Source organism: Mirounga leonina, unplaced genomic scaffold (assembly GCF_011800145.1).
Source record: "Mirounga leonina isolate KUSES-001 unplaced genomic scaffold, KU_Mleo_1.0 Mir_93, whole genome shotgun sequence".
Lineage (NCBI taxonomy): Eukaryota > Metazoa > Chordata > Mammalia > Carnivora > Phocidae > Mirounga > Mirounga leonina.
In genome coordinates, this window is record NW_023270854.1 from 24,596,385 (window position 1) to 24,613,355 (window position 16,971).

At 39.0% G+C, this 16,971-nt stretch overlaps 1 protein-coding gene across 3 annotated transcripts in view; it reads left to right on the plus strand.

Annotated features, from left to right (window-relative positions):
- DYM (dymeclin) overlaps positions 1-16,971 on the plus strand; it is a 352,836-nt gene that overhangs the window by 244,483 nt on the left and 91,382 nt on the right. The gene's annotated exons all lie outside the window — the stretch shown is intronic.

Consider the following 16,971-nt stretch of genomic DNA (forward strand, 5'->3'; position numbering starts at 1 on the left):
GATCTTAAATTTTAACTTCCTAAAGAGCAAACTCCATGTATTTGAAATTTGTTTTGATCAAGTCTTGATTGCTTGTCATTCTGCATGGAATCCTGAAATATTGCTAACCCTGGAGTATGTCATTTGACTTACCTTTTGAACCAATAACTCTTAAGATCTATTTATTTATTTTGGAGAGAGAGAGCACACGAACGAGCGAATGGGGGGGAGGGGTAGAGGAAGAGGGAGAGAGAGAGAATCCCAAGCAGACTCCCCGCTGAGTGCAGAGCCCTACACAGGGCTTGATCCCACAACCCTGAGCTCATGACCTGAGCTGAAATCAACAGTCTGATGCTTAACTGACTGAGCCACCCAGGTGCCCCCTGAGCCAATAACTCTTATTCATAGTCTTTTGGCTCTTGTTTATATTTGCTTTTAGACATTTCATTTCTTCAGAAATATGTTACAAGGTATTCTGAACTGATTCCACATAACAAGAAAACTTAAATTCAGGGATTTTTCTATTTTTCTCCCATGTATCTTAGGTCATTATATTTTTACGATTCCTTGTTAGTATTTACTCTTTAACTCAAATCTCAAATTCATTTGACCGAAAGAGTTTCTAGGTAATCTTGAAAAATATCTTCAGCTGTTTGTTTTATACATTTGTGCCTTTACTGAGATAATGTTAAAATACTTCCTTTCACATACACAGTCATAAATACACATACATACTACATAATACTTGTATTTCGTAGTGTTGGTTCTGGATGAGACTGTCACTTGCAGATTTTCCTGTGGGATATAGAGGCTGGGATAGAGAATTTAACATTGCTAGAACATGAGAATGGTTATCTGTAATGAGCTGCCATATCCAAGGGGTTGGAAACGATGAAATTTGCCATTGTTAAAACTGTTCCTTTTAGATGTTGTTACTTTTGAAGGAATTACTTTTGGGTGTTTATTCCGGTGATAGTGACATTAATCAGGATGTTGCTAAAACTTCTGTTTTGGAATTACTTTAGCATGGTGAGAGGTAAAAATAAAGGTGGCCTAGCTCCTGTACACAGCGATTCTCAGTGGCTAGTTAAATACAATTCCGTATGTTGAGTTTTATAAGAGGGTTGTAACCAAACTTGTGGGTTGTCAGAAGAGGGAGAGAACAATTTGGGGGAAGTAGGGAAGGAATGGTGCCAGGTTTCATGGAAAGGAGTTGCAATTCGAGCCAGGTAGTATTTTGAAAGGAGAGATTGAGGTGGGAAAACAGTCCAGGGTTATGCTTCTTGAATAAGGGCATAGAGGTAAAAACAGCACATCATCGCCCTTGGGTTTCTCGTGTTCAGCACAATGTCTGGCATGTAACAGGTGCTTACACCATACACAAAAATTAACTCAGAGTGGACCATAGCCCTTAAATAGAAGAGCAAATACTGTACAATACTTAGAAGAAAATATAGGAGTAAATCTTTGGCAACAAAATAAAGACAGACAAATTAGACTTCATCAAAATTTAAAACTCTTGGGCTTCAAAGGCCACCATCAAGAAAGTGAAAGGAAAGCCCACAGGATGGGAGAAAATATTTGCAAATCTTATAGCCGATAAGGGACTACTTAGTATTTAGAATATGTAAAGAATTCTTAACAGCTCAGTCACAAAAAAGACAAATAGTCCAGTTCTTAAAAAAGGGGTGAATGTCGTGTAACCTGGTTCTGTAGCTTATGTATCTTACATAGCTGTCCGGCCTCGGGCAGGTCGTTTTGCCTCTCCAGGCCTCAATTGTCTCATCTGCAAAACGGGAGTGACAGTAGAACCTACAACCCAGGGTTGTTGTCAGGATTAAATGAATGAGTCCAGGTAGGATCCTTGGCACACAGCAGGTGTTTAGTAAGTTTTAGCTACTACAGTTATGCTGTGCAGTTCGTGTTTGGGAGAGAGATTCTGGGACAACAGGAGTCGGTTCAGAAGATGGAGATGTCTCCGTGCCCTTGGGTGACGGGGAAAACTTCCTGCAGGAGAGGTATGACATCAGGTGAAGGGGGAGAGCTAACGGGAGCCACCAGGAACTGACCATAGTTGAGCAGTGACATCAGGAAGAATCTTTAATCTGTCTGGGAACACCTCAGTAGTTATTTGGCACCAAAGGATGAATCTCAACTCTGAAGGGGGGCCCTCACTTTTCAGCATGCTCCCTGATCTTAGAAATATACCAGGGCTGAGGGTGTCCAAGAGCCCCTGAGATGAACCAACCCAGAGTGACCACCAAGAGCAAAGGAGTGGCTCATGTTGGCATTTTTCTAGTTGGTCAGCCAGTTTTCCTGACTGCCAGACATCCCACTAGGCCTTGGGTGAGGCAGTGATTGGGATGCTCACCAATCCCATCTCCTCTGCCTGATTACACAGCTAAGCACTATTTTCCGTCATGCTCGCATCTGGCGAGGTGCAGGAGCATCAGACTAGCTCTATCCAGTGGGATATAGGTGGAAGTGATGTCACCACCCCCACCCCCGTGCCATCTTCCACATCTCTCTCATCGCGTGCTAGCTGGATGCAGGAAATCTGGTGTGAGACTCCAGGGTCCCACAGTATGGCAGTGCATGGGCCTCTGAATCCTCTCAATGAAAGCCGGCTGGGTACCCTGTTGGACTGTGGTGCAAGAGAGCAGTAAAGCTTTTACTACATTAAAAAAGAAAATGGGCAAAGGATCAGAATAGACATTTCTCCAAAGCAGACAATACAAGTGACCAATAAGCACATCGAAAGATGCTCAACATCATGGTCAGGAAGTGCAAATTTCAGCCGCAATGAAGTTTACACCACCAAGATGACTGTCATCAAAAGGCAGAAAATCACAAGTGTTGGTGAGAGGGTGCAGAAATTAGTATTCTCATTCAGCCCATGGTAAAAATGTAAAATTGTGCAGCTGTTTTGGAAAACAACCTGCAGTCCCTCAGAAAGCTAAAGGTGAAATAACCATATGACCAGCATATGGTAATACTCCCAAAGAATTGAGAACAGAAGTCCATGTAAAACGTGATTATTCATAGCACCTTTATTCCTAATAGCCAAAAAAGGGTGACAGTCCAAATGTCCATCAACTAAATGGACAAATCCAAGGTGGCTATCCATACAGTGGAATATTACTGAACAATAAAAGGGGACGAAGTAATGATACGAGCTTCAACATGGATGAGCCTTGAAAATGTTACACTAAGTTAAAGAAGCCAGTAACAAAAGGCTGCATGTCATTTATATGAAAGGTCCAGAGTAGGCACATCTTACAGAGACAGATCGCAGATGGGTCGGACGGGGGCGTGAAGCGGAATGAGGAGTGACTGCTGACGAGTACAGGTTTCGTTTGCGGATGATGAAGACGCTTTAAGACTAGGTAGCGGTGAGGTTGCACAACTCTCTGAATATACTAACACCATTGAATTGTACACTTGAAATCAGTGAAATATATGTTGTGTGAATTTTATCTTGATGAAGCCGTTTTAAAAAAAGTAGTGCTTAGGGCGCCTGGGTGGCTCAGATGGTTAAGCGTCTGCCTTCGGCTCAGGTCATGATCCCGGGGTCCTGGGATCGAGTCCCGCATCGGGCTCCTGGCTCAGCGGGGAGCCTCCTTCTCCCTCTGCTTCTCTCTCTCTCTCTCTCTCTCTGTCTCTCATGAATAAATAAATAAAATCTTTAAAAAAAAAAAAGTAGTGCTTAAATAAAAAAAAAAGGCAGTGCTTGGAGCACTAGGAGAAAAGAACTATTTGTTGAATATTAGTAATAGATAGATACCAGCTTGGCTGGCAGTGTGGCATGAGGATGACTGTATGAGAATAAAGTTCATACTTTGAAATAGTTAATATTTTCGAGGAGAGAAAATGTTTCTTGAGCAGTGATTTGACTAAAGCCTCTAGCAAGTGAGCAAGTCAGTTAGATATGCAACTGCATAAAGGTGTGTATTTTTCAGCCTGGCTTATGAACAAAAAAGTACAAAACAAGCAAAATACCCATCAATAGAGGACTGATTAGATAAAGTATAAATTCATCCAGTCCACTATTCTGCAGCCATTTTTTATAAAAAGTGAATTCAAGCCATATGGGCTTATATGAACTATAACACTTAAATCACTAAAAAAAAAAAAAAACCAGAAAACTTTATAGTGTATAGGTTATACATACATGTATGTTTAAAAATAGGCATTTAGTTATCCTGGAAAAATGCATAGGAAACTAGTAAATAGTTACCTGTGGGGAGTCAAACTGAAGGCCCTCAGGGGAAGAGAACTTATACTTTTTACGTTATACTTTTCTTTACAGGTCCAGATCTTGGAATTTTTGCCAAGGACACCCATAACTTACTTTTCCTTTCCTTCCCTCCTTCCTCCTTTCTTTTCTTCCTTTACTAATTTTTTTAAAAATTTATTTATTTGAGAAAGAGTGAGTGGGGTTGGGGAGGAGGGGCAGAGGGAGAGGGAGAAACCCAAGCAGACTCCCTGATGAGCACGGAGCCTGACATGCAGCTGGATCTCACAACCCTGAGATCATATGACCTGAGCCAAAATCAAGAATCGGCTGCTTAACGGACTAAGCCACCCAGGTGCCCCCTTCCTTTACTATTTTCAGATAACTTTAGACTTACAGAAGAGATCTAAGAAATTTCCATATACCCTTCCCCCAGCTTTCCCTTTTGTCAGTATCTTACATAACCACAGACCATTGATCAAAACTAGGAAATTAACCTTGGTACCATACTACTGACTAAAGTACAAATCTCATGCACAGTTTCCAGTTTTATCCCTAATGCCCTTATTCTTTGCTAGGATTCAGGCCAGAATCACACGTTGCATTTTGCTGTCCTGTCTCCTGAGTCTTGACTTGTCTTTCACGACCTTAACATTTGTGAAGAGTATTGCTTATTTTGTAGAACGTACCTTGATTTGGATTTGTCTGGCATTTTGTCCTGATTAGATGGACGTTCTGAATTGCTGAGCAGGGAACCACAGAGGTGACTTGCCCTTCTCAGTGCATCATGTCAGGGAACACATGACGTCAGTGTGTGTTACTGGTGGTGTTTACATAAACGTTTTCCTTGACCACTTCACCGGGGTGATGTCTGCTAAGATTCTTTACTATAAACGTGCTAATTTTCCCTTTGTAATTACTGTATGTTTGGGGGAGATATTTTGAGACTATGCCAGTATCCTGTTTCTGCTTAAACATTTTCCCACAAATTTTGCCTCCATTGATCTTGTCCTCATTATATATTACTGATTTATTTGTGATTTTCTATTTGTCCCATTCCTTCTACATTTATCGAGCACTTCTGCAAGGAAGATCTGTCACTTCTCCTCAGTGTATTTATTTATGCAGTTATTTATATCTGTATGGACTCATAGATAATAATTTTATTCTTTGTCTTGTAACCCAGGGCTATTGTTTTCTTGTTCAGGTTATTCCAACTTTGGCCATTGGGAGCTCTTTCGAGGTATCTCCCCTGCCCTTTGAATATACTCCAACCTTTTTTTTTTTTACACCTTTGAGACCCTCAGGATGTTCTAACTCATCAGGTATTTCCCCTGCTCCAGCTCTAGGATCAGCCAGATCTTCAAGGAGGATCATGAAATTTGAATTAAGATCTTTATAGTTACTTCATAATGTAGAAACTGCTGTTAAAAAAAAAAAATAGAAAGCCAAGTCTTCTAAATAAGGTTGGTGAACATCTCTAAAAGAAACAACTACTTTGGAGCGCCTGGGTGGCTCAGTTAAGCGTCTGCCTTTGGCTCAGGTCATGATCCCAGGGTCCTGGGATTGAGCCCCACATCAGGCTCTGCCTCAGCGGAGAGCCTACTTCTCCCTCTCCCTCTGCTGCTCCCTCTGCTTGTGCTCTCTCTCTGGCAAATAAATAAATAAAATCTTAGAAAAAAGAAAAGGAAAGAAAGAAACAACTGTTTTGATCTCATATAGATCTTAAGCCTCACACTGATTAGGTCCTAGGAAGTTTCTTCCTAAGTACAATTGATTTTAAAATTCAAATAAATAAAGCCTCTAGCAAGTGAGCAACCTCCCCTGCCACCACCACTTTAATTATAAACTGGGCCTGACTTTAACATAATCAGACTGGTTTTCTTGGTTGTATTATAACTTGGCTTTGGATACACTTCTGAACTGCAAGTTTCAGAAATGTTCTTAGGATTCTAAGGACAATATTTAGTTGGAGGACTCCCCTCTTGTTTAAAAAAAAAAAAATCTTCATTCTTAAAAAGCACAACTCCATTGAGGGAAAGATTATTGCCATTTCTTTATTCCTGTCTTGTTCTTAAGGAGTATGGTAGAATATTCTTTTTAAGGATTTTTTAAGAAAAATTATCATCAAAAATACTTAAATAACTCCTATGTTCTTTCCTCTGGCTTATAAAAGGAAATGCGATGCATTTGCATTGAAATCTGGCAATGATTAATTAACTTTCTAAGCAAAGTATAAAGAGTACAGAAAACCCATGCATATTAAGTTCAGTAGCCCTGTGTGATAGATTTGGAAAAATCAGTGATCACGGTGTTTTCCCCTTCCCGTTGTACTGAAAAAATTCTCACCTGCTGCTGTGCAGAGCTTATATGAAAATACCTTTTGCTGGCAAGTCTCCAAATTTTCTTTTATCTATTTAAGAAATCCTAATTCTAATTTTCTGTTTGCTCAGATTTTTATTGTTTTTCTCTACTTCTCCTTTCTGCTTGAATTGGTAGTTCCGAATAGGAAGAAAAGAAGTCTACTATTTGGAATTTTCTTTGATATATCCTTGATTTACATGGCAAATAGAAAGCAGCTGTCTATTTAAGCATCTAATTCTTGAAACCATAGTCCCCTCAAGCGTCATCTGGAAATAATGTAGCTTGTAAAACAAAGCTAAGAAGAAAAGGCAATGTTTGTTTTATGTGGGATGAATGATTTCTGTTGGGGTCCTTTAATTCGGCTATTATGAGGGTTATTAAAAAGCAGTATTACAAAAGAGGTTTAAATGAAAAGAATTTTTTTGAGCTGGTATCTTATTATTACAGTTGATTATAGTCAAAGCTGCAAATGTTTTATAAATGGCACTTTATTTTTGTTTCTCTAAATAAGACCCCAAAAAACCAGTAATCTTGCTCATTGTATGAGTGGAAATTCAACTCTTTCCTTAGTTGATTAAATTTATGGAAACAAATTATATTTGAGAATTCAGCTCTGCCTGTTTTTCTAGAAATTTCATGGATTTCTGGTAAATTCTTAAGAATCCTCACAGGAACATTTGAGGATCACCTTACAAATGGAAGGACGGACATGAAAGTGTCAGAGTTTATCTAGACTTCAACTATTAGAAGATTCCATTAACACCAGAGAGAGTTGAGCCTAAATTATTTATTAATTTATTCATGGATTACTTGAGTTTTTGAGATGTGAATTTGGAGATCTCAGTCATGAGAAATGGTACCTGTAGGGAAGTAGAAAGGCAAGTTAATTTGGGCTTTGACCGTTGTTAGAGGCTTTTTCATGATTGGAATGTGTTGGTTTTCTTCATTTGGTAATACTGCAAAGTAATATTTTTGGAAAGTTGACCTATAAGAACTAAATTCAGTCCTTAGATGTACTTGGCACCAGGGAAATGAAATTACTTAGCATGTTTGTTTAATAATCAGTGGGGCATGGTTAATTATTTTCACTCATGTGAGGCCCCTGTAATCTTTCACTTGGTATCTCCTGTGACCTCAAGTTTGCATTTTGATTGAGGTCATGAGGAGAGTATTGTGTTGCTCTCAAACCTATCTTTTTTCCTGGAATGTGCAATGCCAGCTGACCGTTTTAGTGATTGAATTTTATTTTTATTTTTTATTTATTTATTTTTTTTAAAGATTTTTTTTTATTTATTTGAGAGAGAGAGAATGAGAGACAGAGAGCATGAGAGGGAGGAGGGTCAGAGGGAGAAGCAGACTCCCCGCCGAGCAGGGAGCCTGATGTGGGACTCGATCCCGGGACTCCAGGATCATGACCTGAGCCGAAGGCAGTCGCTTAACCGACTGAGCCACCCAGGCGCCCTAGTGATTGAATTAATGACATCCTTTTTAGGGTCATATTCTAAGGCTAAAAGGTACTGAGCCTTTAATAATTAAGGACCATTTCTCTTATGAAGTTGTTTCATACTGGTCATTAATTCAGATAAGAGTAAGAGTAACTTCTGTTTCATTATGAGTAGTGCTTCTGCTCATTAACCAGTTCCAAGTACTAAATTTCCCATACCCATTGTGAATGCTCCATCATATCATTACTAATATTCCCCAGGTTAACAGTTAGTAGTAACAGTTACTAAAGAGTAATGCATGCATAAACAAACTCCATATGGTTCTTGAAATTCATTATTCTTTCATCGCACATGTTGTTAGCTACTACTTTTTTTAGGTACTTCTCTCTGCCCTGTGAAGATATCAGGAAAGATAAAAATCTCTGCCCTCGTGAAGCCTATGTTCTAATGAAGAGAGATGTATAATGACTGCCTGCACAGGTGAATGAATGAATGAAATGTTAGAAGGTCCCATGGGAAAATGAAGCAGGATGAAGGGATGGAGAGTGCTGGCAATGGGAAGTTAGTAGTGTAAATGGGTGGACAGTGAAGTGCTTGCCTCATTGAGAAGGTAACATTTGGGGCGCCTGGATGACTCAGTTGGTAAGCATCTGCCTTCGGCTCGGGTCATGATCCCAGGAACCTGCCCAGCGGGGAGCCCCACATCAGGCTCCCTGCTCAGTGGGGAGCCTGCTTCTCCCTCTCCCTCTGCTGCTCCCCCTACTTGTTCTCTCTCTCCCTTCTTCTCTCTCTCCGTAAAATAAATAAATAAGATCTTAAAAAAGACAAGGTAACATTTGAGCAAAGACAAGTAATGTGGCTATGCAGAAGACATGTTCTAGCAAGATGGAACAGGGAGTACAGAGGGCTTGAGGCAGGAGCCTCTATCTCGAATAAATAAAATCTTTAAAAAAAAAAAATTGTGGCTGGGAAGGAGATGATCTGGATCATATTGATAATCATCTTAAACCACTGCTGATTGAAGAGTAATCCAGAAAAGTTTTAGATAGAGCAATAGCCTAGGAATTAGAAGACCTGCGCTCTGTGTTTTTTACCTTTAATTCGCTATGAGCTTGGGCAACTTATTTCACCATCCTGACCCTTGATTTCTTTGCCTTTAAAATATATCTTGAAGTAGGGGAGGCTGGGGTGGCTCGGTCAGTTGAGCAACCAACTCTTGGTTTTAGCTCGGCTTGTGATCTCAGGGGTCCTGAGATCGAGCCCTCTGTTGGGCTCTGTGCTCAGCGGGGTGTCTGCTTGAGATTCTCTCTCTCCCCCTCCTCTGCTCTTACACGCACGCAGTCTCTCACTCTCTAAAATAAATAAATAAATCTTTAAAAAAAAAATCTGTCTTGAAGTAGATATTTTAGTGTGATTTCCTTAACATTAGCATTCTCTGGTTCCATTATTTCCATGAGGATACACTGGGTAGATAGAAAGGGATTTGTATAGGACTGTTGGAACGCATACAAGAGAGTGGGTACAGACTACCAAGAGCTACCAGATCCCTGTAGTGTGTGTGGGAGGAACCAGAAGAACCCAAAGAGATGTCTGAGAGATCTGAGAACAGGAGGACAGCCAGAAGGGACTCACTGGAAAGACCAGTTTGAGAAAAGCAACTGAAACTGTTAGGGGTTTTTGCATTCTCTAATTCATGGTTGAGTGTAAGGCATCTGCTGTAAGATCTGAAGGAGTTCTAGACTGTGGGCCCTATGAACTTTTAAAACTAAACAGCTGTAGCTTTCTTCTAGGACCAAGCCTCACACTGAGGTGAAGCTACTAGAAATACAGCCCACAGAGGTGGTCAGGGACACTAAGCAAAGAAAAAGTTCAGATAAATGTAGGGTTGGAGAAGAGAACCAGGGGATCCCAAAAAGGGCATGGGTATATTTACGAACACTTCACAGAAACAAAGAAAAGGTAGCTCTCGAGTCCTGAGACTAGAAAGTGCTACCTTGACCCACTCCTTCCTCCTAAAGTGTTAAGAAAACCAACTTTGGGGGCGCCTGGGTAGCTCAGTCAGTTCGGCGTCTGCCTTTGGCTCCGGTCATGCATGATCCTGGTCCTGGGATCAAGCCCCGCATCGGGCTCCCTGCTCAACAGGGAGTCGACTTCTCCCTCTGCCCCTCCCCCATGCTCATGCATGCTCTCTCTCTCTCTCTCTCGAATAAATAAAATCTTTAAAAAAAAAAAAAAACTAACTTCATTAGAAATGAGCAAAAGAGAAATGTCAGTCAAATCCAGTGCAAAGGTAGAAGATAAAACAGAATAAGGAGAACAAGAATATCTGTACTGATAATGAAAGCATGTGATGTACCCATAAAATAGATGAAAACTATTAAATAACTTTTCAGAATAACTAAAAGAAACTAAGAAAATGACACAAGATAAAACAGAGGTGCCTAAAAAACAAAAAAAAAAAAAAACAGGTGCCGAGCTGGCTCAGTCAGTGGAGTGTGTGGCTCTTGATCTCGGGGTCGTGAGTTCGAGCCCCACGTTGGGTGTAGAGCTTACTTAAAAAAAAAAAAGGTAAAACAGAAAAACATAAATCAGAATTATTAAAAAAGGGATAATTTTTTTCTAAATAAAATAATCATTTTAGAAATGTCAGCTATACCCAAGTATTTACTAAGTAAATAAATATAATGGCTTAAGAGTAATAGAATGTGAAAAGATGAAAAACTTGAAAGCAAAAAGGAATGAAAGAAAAAGGCTTTGAGAGACATTGACTAAAGAATATAGGCAAAGATCCAACAACTATAAAATAGGAATCCCTAAAAAAAGAGGAAAAATACTAAAAGCTATACTTCAAGAAAACTTTCCTTAAATTAAGAAGAAGAAAAAAGACTCAAAACTGCATGTGGAAAGAGCATACTCTATGCTTTGGACAACCAATACCAACACAGAGATAAAGAGAAAGCAATCAAGGGATAGCCAGGCAGAAAGACCAGGGCACCTTAAAGGGAAGAAAATCAAACTATCAATAGACTTTGACAGCAGTGTTTTAGGCCAGAAGAAGATGGAATTACATATTGAAGATACTCAAAGAAAGCACATATGAGCCAGGGGTTTTATATCCCACCAAGCTGACTTCCAAGTATAACAGACATAGACAATCTTACTAAATCTAGGAACTCAAAATATTGTATCCTTCCTAATAAGGACCATCTCCCACTACTCTCTCTGAGTGGTGGTAAGCAAAGGTTTTTGATAAAGAGCCAGAGAATAAATGTTTTAGACTTTGTAGGACACATGCTAGTCTCTGTTGCCTATCTTTGTATGGAGATTTAGTTTTTGTTTTTACTGGTGTATACCCTTTAAAAATGTAAAAACCATTCTTAGCTCAAAAGGTCGTATTAAAATTGGCCACAAACACAATTTGGCCATGGTTCAAAGTTTGCCAACCTTTGTAATAGAGAAAGAGCTTTAGACAACCACGATGATTGGACAGTCACAAAGGCTGGTGGTGAGCATTATCTACATTTTTATTAGTAGAACACTAAATAATACACCTAAAGGAGCAAGTATAGTAAGTAAAGGCTGTATTTCTAACAATGGGGATACAACTCTTAAAATATGGAGAGGAAAATGGGGAGAAATGTGAAAAGTAGAATAAACTTGCTGATTATAGTTAACTGGGAGTTAAAGGATATTATTTCAGGTCAGATCCTGGGAGAGAAGTAGGAAGTAAAAGAAATTAATTAGCTAATTTCAGTATTGCTTATAGTAGTGAACCAATAGGAAATGACAAAAAATAAGAGAAATTATATAAAGTTACTCATATAAAGATTACCATTAGAATAAAAATACAAACTTCCTAAATACCAAAAAATATGATTAAAAATCAAAATATAAAAAAGCAAACAAAATAGACACATATCAAAAGTCTATTTATTGAAAAGACTTAGATACATATGAATATAACATAAAATTATATGAGAATACTGAAACCAACCAAACTGATCTTTAAAGCTCCATCAACAAGAACTGGTTGAATAACCTTCGGTGCATTCACACAATAACGTACTATGCAGCTGTAAAAATGAATGAGAAATATTTCTATATGAAACTGTGTGCCACCACATAATCATCCTCAGGATAGGTTGTTGATGTCCATTTGTATCTGTTTATATTTGAAAAAAACAGTGGGGGTGCCTGGCTGGTTCGGTCAGTAGAGCATGTGACTCTTGATCTTGGGTCCGTGAGTTCAAGCCCCACGTTGGGGTAGAGTTTTTAAGAAAAAAAAAAAAGGAAGGTAAACTATAAAAAAAAAAAGTCTCTTTGAACACCTACCTATAAGAGTGAAGGAAAGCAATAGGGATAAAACGAGCTTCTGAATAATCCTGTTCTTTAGATTTAACTTAAGAACTACATAGGTAGTTCTTAAATTGACAAAAGTGCCTCCTATAGAGTTAAGTTGAATATTAGTGATTATACATATAGCATGATTATAAAAGGAAATTTAAAAGAGCAACCTCTAACATTGAAATACATTGGAATAAATAAACCTAAATATATATCCAGTTGGTGGCATAACCAACCAACCAAGCGACTCTTCATACCTAGTAGGCTATACCTTAAAAACACAATTGAAAAATAATTAAACTTTTGCTAATCATATTTATGTAAAAACCTTGGTATTGTTATTTCAAGAAACGTGTGTGTAATGTGAGATAAAGCAAATAAATAATTGTGCGGTATTCTAATTTTGCTTCCCCCATTGCCTTGGGAATCTGGATTCTTGGCACAGGAACAGTATATGCAGATGTAAAATAGAAGAGATTGAGTAAAACCCCTTTGATCTTAGCTTGAATAGGAAGTATTTATATGGACTCATATTTTTGTTTGTTTAATATCTCGAGCTATGTCTAGTCATTCTACTTCTGTCCTTTGAACTTATGGAAACAGTGACCAACCCAGTCACATAGCATTGAGCATCCTTAGCAACCAGATTTCCACTAAAAGGATCAAAGAATTTATCCTGCCTTTTATATAAGATGGTAAGAAAACAATAGATAAGGGAAAGTTCCTCTTTGGGAGAAGTTAGAATTAGAATATGACCATTTTGCAAACCTTAATAAATTAATGCATCTAAACATTGAGCATGAGTGGCTGCTAAACTTGCAAAAACAACCAACCAGACATCATGTGCCTTCTGATGGAGAACACACCACCATTTATGAAGTAGTTTTGCTTTAAAAGAAAAAAAGAATCAAACCTAATATGATCAAGCCTTTAGATTCAGCTGCTGATTTACCGGAAATATCCAGAACAGAGAACCCTTAACTGCCACCACCAAAATCCAGATTACAAGAAACTGTATGGGACAAATAACATGGTTTATTCCACTAATAAATTGCAATGAAAACGGAGAGAGAGAAACACACTTTAATAAAGACCACTTGCACTATAAAAATTTTATTTGTATCCTCATTCTGTTTTTTAAAAAAAGAACAACCCCCCTTTTTTTACCTAATTAGATTAGATTGGGTATTTGATAATTTTCAGAGATGACTATTAACTTTTTTATGTGTGAGGGTGGCATTATGGTTATATTTTTAAAAATATATAATTATATATAAGATGTATTTATTAGAGAGTGCCTGCGTGTGGGGGAGGGGAGGGGTAGAGGGAGAGGGAGAGAGAGAATCTTAAGTAGACTCCCCGCTGAGCACGGAGCCTAACACAGGGCTTGATCTCAGGATCCTGAGATCGTGACCTGAGCAGAAATCAAGAGTCAGATGCTTAACTGACTGAGCCACGTGGGTGCCCCTTGAAGAAAAATTTTTATCTTTTGGAGACACTTACTGATATGTAAAAGAAAAGAAATAAGATTTGTCAAGACTCTGGCCTCAAACATACCTGAGTTTGAATTCTACTCTGTCTTATAGTAGCTATGTGATAGAAGGAAATTACTTAATTTTTTTAAGTTTCAATTTCCATATCTGAAAATAAGCAAAACAGTCCTGTTATCAATGACTTTATTATTAGTTTTTACATAGGATTAAATACAGTAAATACAAAAGTGAAACAGCATATATTCAAGGAGGGCATCATCCATCCAAAATACATGATTTTATTTATGTCATGTTTTTCTCCAGACATTGAGTATACAGTGATGAATGAACAGGAATGGACCTTGCCCCGCCTCAGGAGCTGGTGGAGGGGAAAAAAACAGTCATTTAGCAAGCAAATAAATACATTATAAGTAGGGTTAGGGAAAATAACTGCAACATAATGCAAGAGAATTTTGAGAGTCTTAATTTAAATTTGGGGTGTTGGGGAGGTGGAGTATTTGCTTTGTGAGAATTTAACTGAGACCTGGTAGATGAGTAAGAGTCAACCAGAATAAGAGTGGGGGTAGAGTGTGGTTTTTTTTTTTAGATTTTATCCATTTATTTTGACAGAGAGAGAGACAGCGAGAGCAGTAACACAAGCAGGGGGAATGGGAGAGGGAGAAGCAGGCCTCCCGCCGAGCAGGGAGCCCGATGCGGGACTCGATCCCAGGACCCTGGGATCATGACCTGAGCCGAAGGCAGACGCTCAATGATTGAGCCACCCAGGCGCCCGGGGGTAGAGTGTTTTAAACGGCATGTTCAAAGGCCCTGCGGGAGGACAGAGTTCTATTTATTCAGCAAAATGTAAGCAAGCCAGAATGTCTTGGAGAGTAGCATTACGTAAGATTGGAGGCATAGGTCATTATCAGGCTATGTCAGGACTGGCGGGCGGGCTGTTCATTGTAAGGAGTTGGCATAAAGTCGTTGAAGGGTTTTGAACAGTGGAGTAACTGGTCTGATGTACCTTTGAAAAAGTGTTTTAGACTAGTGATTCTTTCTAAAGAGGTCAGAGTTGAGAATGGGGCCAGTTAAATCAGCCTGGTGAGAGATGACAGTACAGTGGCTCAGAACTCCCAAGAAGTCTCCACTGGAGGGGGAATACAGGTGGTGTCCACCCAAATAAGATATTCAGAGTCACAGCAATTAATGAGAGCACAGTGAGAGAGAAAGTGGTGTGAGAAGGACAGAGGGATCAGTCCAGAACTCTCAGGGGCCTCCAGCCTTCAGAAGTTGGATCGAAGAGGAAATGCTTGTAACGGGGGGTATCAGGGAAATGCCACGTGCATGGTGCCAGGTAGGTGTGTCTTAGGAAGAAATGGTGAGCCAACTATGGGTTGAGCATGACATAAAGGTTGAAACATATCTACTGGATTTGACAAAACAGATGGTATCTGGGCATGTAAAAATGGGAATTATTTTGAATAGTATAAGCTGACAGGTAGCTAGATGAATCATGAGAAGATTCTTTTAGAGATTAGATTTTTAAATTTGAAGTCTAGGACAGAAAGATAATATAAAACTAATTATTCTCAATCTCCTGTTCAGCCTTTCTTACCTTAGAATATGGTACCCTGTTTCTATTTCTTAACATACCCAACTTTATGAAGTTCTTTATGTGGATGGATGGTAAGAGTTAAGCTTGTTTAAAATTCAAGTTTTATCTTAGTACTTTAATAATTTATTATAATAAACTTCATAGTAGCTGAATATCCTGATTAATTTAAGTCGGTATGTCAGATTTTAAATTAAGTTATGCTTAGTAAACCAAGTGGAAAGAACTAAAATCAAAAGTGTGTTTATACAACTCCAGTTATAGGAAGCTCCAGAGAGCCCCATCATAGCCCTGGGATTACTTCCATAAGATTTTAGGACATATTTAAACATCTCTAACATCAGATAGTAAGCTTCGCAGTCACCATCACATCCATGGTTCAAAGGAAATACTCCTTAAAGCATTTTTGCTTTACAAATATTTGTTATTTCGTCTCTAAGAATACAGAGGAAGATGGGGCGCCTGGGTGGCTCAGTTGGTTAAGCGACTGCCTTCGGCTCAGGTCATGATCCTGGAGTCCCGGGATCGAGTCCCACATCGGGCTCCCTGCTCAGCAGGGAGTCTGCTTCTCCCTCTGACCCTCCTCCCTCTCATGCTCTCTGTCTCTCATTGTCTCTCTCGCAAATAAATAAAATCTTAAAAAAAAAAATACAGAGGAAGAGATTTTAAGAACTGAGTACAAATGAGGAAAATGCATGCTGTGTAACAAAGGATGTTGGAGGGAGAGAGAGGGTGTGTGTGTGTGTGTGTGTGTGTGTGTGTTAGGCTTCCAAAAAAGCTTTAGATTGGTTTTTTTTTTTTAATCTTACATTTTTGTGTCCTTACTATTATATTACTTATGTAGAGCCTTCTGTCCACTGAGTTCAAAGCACTTACAATCATCAAGTCATTTATTTCTTGGATTTATTGAATGGGTGCCCATTGTTCGAAAGCCCGTGGGCGTAAGTACAAAGTTATAAAGGCACACAAATTAAATCTAATTGCACAGGAGCAAGAGAGGAAGCCAGCAGGATCACTTTTGTGCCTGTTGGGAATGTCAGACGCTTAGAAAAGAGGAGAAAACAAAAGTGAAAAAAGAAAAGGAATAAAACAACCACCTAGGATTCATTATATTCTGAGAGTTACAAAAGAAATATGTCCGTCAAAGGGAGTGACCATGGGGTACAGTTAGGAGAGGCCTAACTGAATTTAGAAGGTGTTCTGGAAAATGCTTCGCGTCTCACAGTCTCAGATTCAACTCTAATACCAAGAGCATGAGAAACTGTTGTTCCCGTCCCTCATTTTGCAGATAAGACATTCAGATACAAGGCCCTTTGGTTAGCTGCTGTTGTCTCAAAGCAGGGTTGTAACATTTGAGGCAAAATCTTTTTCTCAGATTCCCAGTTAAATCTTGCTTTCAATTCTTTCAGCATTTTATTTATTTTTTAAAGATTTTATTTATTTATCTGTTTGAGAGAGAGGGAGAGAGCGTGCGAAAGAGCAGGGGAAGGAGCAAAGGGAGAGGGACAAGCAGACTCCATG